This window comes from Podarcis raffonei, chromosome 13, assembly GCF_027172205.1.
Source record: "Podarcis raffonei isolate rPodRaf1 chromosome 13, rPodRaf1.pri, whole genome shotgun sequence".
Classification (NCBI taxonomy): Eukaryota; Metazoa; Chordata; class Lepidosauria; order Squamata; family Lacertidae; genus Podarcis; species Podarcis raffonei.
Window position 1 is genome coordinate 53,361,384 of NC_070614.1, and position 6,681 is coordinate 53,368,064.

Here is a 6,681-nt window from a genome sequence, read left to right on the forward strand (position 1 = left end):
TAGCAACCACAATCCATTTTAATTTTTTGCATTATTCCAGCCGAAGAAACCCTGGGGTCTCAGTTTGACACAAATTTTGGCTTACTTACATTAACCTGGAGCTAAGATTTAAGTGAAAACATTGCCTACAGATGACTACAATTGTTTGATATTGACGCACTGGAATTTCCAAATGGGGGAAAAACTGATTTAATGCCGAACCCTGGAGTTGGCGAAGACACCTCAAAATTTAACACCCAAAATTACTGCTCTAAAGAGAAAACTGCAATCTGAATGCTCCTGTTTGATTTTCTAATACGAGCAAATGGATTTGTTTCAGACCCAGATATTTTTCACCCTGCTAGGAGTCGTCTGGAACTTAAGAGCATGAGAAGAGCTCTGCAGGATCAGGCCCGTGGCCCATCGAGTCCAGGATCCTGTTCTCACAGTGGCCAACCAGATGACCATCGTAGGAAACCCGCGAGCAGAATTCGAACACGAGACCCGCTCTCCCTTCTTGTGGTTGGATTCGGAAGCCTTGGAGACAGGGCGCAGGCCTTCTGCCTAGTAGCCACCAATAGCCCTCTCCATTAATTCTCTTTTAAAGCCGTCACTGCCTCCAGTGGCAAGGAGTTTCACAGTCCAACTCTGCGCTGAATCTGCAACGTTCAGCTTCCTCGAATGCCCATGCATATAAATGTTATACAGACCTCTTCTCACGTCCCCTTTCGCTCGCCTTTTTCTCCAAACTCAGAAGTCCCAAACACTCGGAGGTCGCTCCTCAGCTCCCCCAACACTTCCCTTTCAGCAAAAGCCCACAGGCGGAGATAAAATTCGCGAGCCAGACGAACGTGGGTGGGGGGACACACAATGATCCGTTTCTCCTGACTGCATCCAGATTTTTGGAACCAATCGATGCTTCTACGGCTCCGGCAAATGGATCGTTATCTCCTCAAAAGGACTGACAGGCAGCTCTTGGGATTGGCTCCCAAAGGGAGTTGAAGCGTCGAGCCGAAAGGGATCCAGCGGTCATCTAGTCCAACCCTGTGCTGCTGCAGGATTTTTCCCAGTCAATCAAAGACAGACACGGGTTCAATGAAGAAGGTCCGATTTATTTGACTGCACAGGGCTCCAGTGAGATACATCTGAAAAGGCTGGAAGCCTCGATTAGCCGCTGAGGGCTGCTTTTATAATGAAAGACTATAAAACCTCCTACAGGGTTATTTCAGAAATGAGGAACCTCTATCAGGCAGGCAAAAATTTAAAAAGTGGAACTATACTCATGCAGGAAAGAGAAACAGAACTTTTTAAGCTTCCCTTCCTGTCCTGTGTGCCCCAAACTGCGAGCACGTGAAGATTTCTCGTTGAAACTGCTGATCTGTGCAAGTTTAAAAACAGACATTACAGTGGTACATCGGTTTACGAACTTAATCCATTCCAGATGTCCCTTCTTAAACTGAAACCGTTCTTAAACTGAGGCGCGCTTTCCCTAATGAGGTGCCCTTCCAAAGTTCAGGTTCTGTTCTTAGACCGAGGTAAAGTTCACAAACCGGGACACTGTTTTCGGAGCTCGTAAACCGAATCGTTCGTAAACCGGACTGTTCTTAAAACCGAGGTGCCACTGTAGTTAGCTCACCCCGGCTGACAGACGCGTGTCAGGCTTCTTGCCATAGTTGGCTTATTATACAGTGGTACCTCGGGTTAAACCACAGAGCCTAAGACTTGCCGATCGGAAGGTCGACGGTTAAAATCCCCGCGACGGGGTGAGCTCCCGTTGCTCAGTCCCTGCTCCTGCCAACCTAGCACTTCAAAAGCACATCAAAGTGCAAGTAGATAAATAGGTACCGCTCCGGCGGGAAGGTAAACGGCGTTTCCGTGCGCTGCTCTGGTTCGCCAGAAGCGGCTTAGTCATGCTGGCCACATAACCCAGAAGCTGTACGCCAGCTCCCTCGGTCAGTAAAGTGAGGTGAGCACCGCAACCCCAGAGTCGGCCACAACTGGACCTAATGGTCAGGGGTCCTTTACCTCGGGTTAAGAACTTAATTCGTTCCGGAGGTCCGTTCTTAACCTGAAACTGTTCTTAACCTGAAGCACCACTTTAGCTAATGGGGCCTCCCGCTGCCGCTGGAGAACGATTTCTGTTCTCATCCTGAAGCAAAGTTCTTAACCCGAGGTACTATTTCTGGGTGAGCGGAGTCTGTAACCTGAAGCGTATATAACCTGAGGCGTCTGTAACCCGAGGTACCTGTAACACAAATGAAATATACTCAGAGTCGCAAAGTGATTTCATGCTCTTTATTCAGCTCATAGTGGTGAGGAGGAATGAATGAAAGTCCCCTCAAAGTATCTGCTTTATATACATTATTTACACAATGGGCTGCACATGATTGGCTAATTCCGGAATTCTACTGTAAGCCAATCAGGTTGTGGATTCACTTCTATCTGGAGCATGATTGGGTAGTTCCTGCCAACCAATCATACTGCTGCATTGTTCTAGGACCAATCAGACTGCTGCATTCTGAATCCTATTGTTCTAGGACCAATCAGACTGCTGCAGTTTGGATCCTATTCAACTCAGTACATAACAACAAACATCCTGTCTCCGTCACTTCCCACTCTGTGAAGTCAAAACATATGTGGAAGACAACAATCCCATGACTGCAATCGCAGAGCAGGAATTCTAACAATCCCTGCCGCTCTCCTGCTTGCACGCAAGTAGGAGTTGGGATCGGGGCTGCTCCGATAGGCAGCATGAAGCCTCCCTTCACAGCTTAGTTTCTGGGGTCAAGGAAGGTGGAGGCAGCCCGGAAACTGCATCTGAGAGCCCCTGAACCACCGTCATATGGGGACTCCTGACCACCTCCTGAAGCCAGCAGAGCCAACTGCTCCGGGCTGCTGAGACTGCCGCTGCTGCGTTTCCCGGGGACATTAGATGAAATCCGGGGACATTCCCAGGATGGGATTTGTCCAGGGACTTATCCGCAAATCCGGGGACTGTCCCTGGGAAACGGGGACATCCGGTAACCCTAGGTTAGAGGATCTACAGGCCAGCGGGGCTAGAATAATAATAATACTACCCCAGTCAAGCTTGCAAAAATCTGTCATTTGCCCGATAATAAATGTTGGAAATGTAAGGAAAACGAAGGTACATTCTTTCACCTTTGGTGGACGTGCCCTAGGATTAAGGCTTTCTGGGAGATGATCTATAATGAAATGAAAAAGGTATTTAAATATACCTTCCTGAAGAAACCAGAGGCCTTTCTCCTGGGCATGGTCAGCCAATTGGTGTTAAAGAAGGACAGAACTTTTTTCATGTATGCTACAACAGCAGCAAGAATACTTATTGCAAAGTATTGGAAGACACAAGATTTACCCACTCTGGAAGAGTGGCAGATGAAAGTGATGGACTATATGGAGTTGGCGGAAATGACTGGCAGAATCCGAGACCAGGGAGAAGAGTCGGCGGAAGAAGACTGGAAGAAATTTAAGGACTACTTACAGAAATATTGTAAAATTAAAGAATGTTGAATGATGTTGGGTTGAAATTAAGGGGTTTCCAGCTGGAATGTTTTGAGATAAGGATTTGCTGAGTAAATAATTTGAATTGGAATACAAGAAGGGGAGGTATGAGGAGGTCAGGGAAATATGTCATTGAAAATTAAGTATTGAGAACTGTATGTGTGTGTTTTTTGCTTTTTGCTTTTTGTTTGTATAAAATTGGAAACTTAATAAATATCTTTATAAAAAAAATAATAGAATAATAATAATAATAATTTATTATTTGTACCCCACCCATCTGACTAGGTTTCCACCCCGGCCACTCTGGGTGGCTTCCAACAAAGGTTAAAAATACATTAAAATACCTTCTTTACCTGATTTTCTGTCTCTCTATGGGTCCGTTTGCTGTCGCCCTTCCCCACGGAGACTTTCGCTATGGACTCCTCGCCCCCAATCTTTGAACTGTCAACATCGCTCATCTGCCATGCCCAAATTTAGAACTTTCCGGCTGCAGGGAAGGGGAAAATCCTTTTGCTGGCTCCAACCCAGCCAGCCTTGGACCCTGGGCCACAATACACAGGACAACTTAAGCATGGCTAATAATGTTCTAACAACGAATATAGCCTTTTTGTTTCACGATTATTGAATAAAGAACATATGGTGGAGGTATTTAAATATACCTTCCCTAAGAAACCAGAGGCCTTTCTCTTGGGTATTGTCGGCCAAGGGGTGTTAAAGACGGATATAACTTTTTTTATGTATGCTACAACAGCAGCGAGAATACTCATTACAAAGTACTGGAAGACACAAGATCTACCCACCCTGGAAGAATGGCAGATGAAGGTGATTGACTATATGGGCCTGGCAGAAATGACGAGCAGAATCCGAAACCAGGGAAGAGAAGCAGCGGAAGAAGAATGGAAAAAATTTAAGGACTATTTAAAGAAATATTACAAAATTAATGAAAGTTAGAATGATGTTGGATTAGAAAATAAATGGTTACTATTAGTAATGGATAAGATAAGGAGAATAAGGAAGATTAAATTAAATTAAAATAAGGGAAGATTTGCTGAATAATTGATTAGAAATTGGAATACAGAAAAGGGAGGCATGAGGAAGTCGGAGAAGAAAGGTATAAGAAAATAAGATTTGAAATTGTATTTGTTTTTGTTTTTGTTTGTTTGTTTGTTGTGTTTATTGTGTTGTATTGTTATGTTTTTGTGGTTATAAAAAATTCTTTAATAAAAATTATTTTAAAAAAAAAAAGAACATATGGTGGAGATACAGCTAATAAAATAAATCAATATTGTACGAACAAAATTAGAGAAGGCAGTCAATCAATATAAGGCAAACGAGCTTTTCATTAGCCCCAATCCTGCAATAATAGAAGCTCAAAGCGTAGCAACAAACCAAGACAATATAGTCCATCGGTATAGAGCAGGGGTAGGCAAACTAAGGCCCGGGGGCTGGATCCAGCCCAATCGCCTTCTAAATCCGGCCCGCGGACGGTCTGGGAATCAGCTTGTTTTTCCATGAGTAGAATGTGTCCTTTTATTTAAAATGCATCTCTGGGTTATTTGTGGGGCACAGGAATTTGTTCATCTCCCCCCCAAAAATATAGTCTGGCCCCCCACATGGTCTGAGGGATGGTGGACCGGCCCCCTCTGCCCTTGCAATAAAAATTTAAGGTCTTATATATAAAATAAATGTTCATAAATGTACCAATGTCTGCAGCAGCACAGGAAGACCTTCCTGAAACCATTTTGACTCCCAAACTGACCAAATGTTTTCCCTGCAAGGAGGGAGGGGGTGAGGGAACCTTCCCATCGTCTCAGGAATTGGGAAATCGCCATCTCAAAGGAATGGCCAGACTACCAGGAAAAGGCAATCAGATAAGGCATTATCAGATAACGTGGCAGACATATAAACAAGGCACTCAGATTTCTGTTGTAGACCGCCTTTTCTGTGATGTAGGTATGATGTTTCTGGGGGGTGGTCTTGGATTACACCCCTTCTGTGATGTATGTATGATGTATGGAGGGGTGGTCTTGGACTCCAGGACAGGGAATTTAAAATGTCTTTATAAGGCCTTGCACGCCATTGTTCTGGGTTCCTCCTCCCTCCGGCATGTGGTGAGTGAGGATCCTGTTGCAACAGATCGATAAAGATCAGGCTTGCTAGCTGCTTTGCTTCTCGGTATTCTCTGGTCGGCCTCTGTTATTTTCTCCTACCAACAGGGAACCCACATAAGGACTCTATATGGCTCTTGGATACCCCATAAGGGAAAAGGGCAGATTTTGTTTGCAACACCCTGAGATGGGATCCTGCTCCCCCCCCCCCAAAGGCAAACAGCAAGGCCAAAGGGATGAACACAGTCGGGGGGGGTTGGTCTGGGAGGGGTGGTCAAGGCAGGACACTAAACCCAGATGCTTGACCATTTGTAGGGTGGCACCCATTTCCAAGCTGGCACCCTATAAACGTTTGGGACTACGACTCCCGTCAGCTTCCAGGAGGAAGCCCAGAAGCTGCAGGATTGGACCAGGGGCCGATCTAGTCCAGCATTCTGTTCTGTGATAGGAATTTTGAGGTATTAGATATATGTTCAATGTTCATAAATGAACCAACCAAGCACGTACATAGATCAGCACAGGAAGACCGACCTGAAACCATTTTTGATTCCCAAACTAACCAAATGTTTTCTCTGCAAAGTCAAAGGAAAATGGAAAAGCCTCCCCATTGTCTTTTTGTTCACAAATCCTGTCTGAAGGGTATGTCTGTGTATGAACAGGGTGAGCCTATGACCTGGCTCAGGAACTAAGTATTTATCATTACAAAAGACTGGCCAGGCTCCTCAGGGTATCCAATCAAGTGACCATTAGCAGGTAGCCTGCCAGACAGGAGATAAACAAAGACAGGAGATAAACAATGCGCTCAGATTTCTGCTGTAGACCGCCTTTTCTGTGATGTATGTATGATGTTTCTGGGGGTGGTCTTGGACTCCAGGGCTGGCAATTTAAAATGTCTATATAAGGATGGACACACCTGGGTTCTGGGTTCCTCCTCCCTCCTGCGTGTGGTGAGTGAGGACCCTGTTGCAACAGACAATAAAGATCAGGCTTACGAGCTGCTTTGCTTCTCAATATTCTCTGGTTGGCCTCTGTTATTTTTTCCTGCCAATAGGGAACCTACGTAAGGACTCTTCAC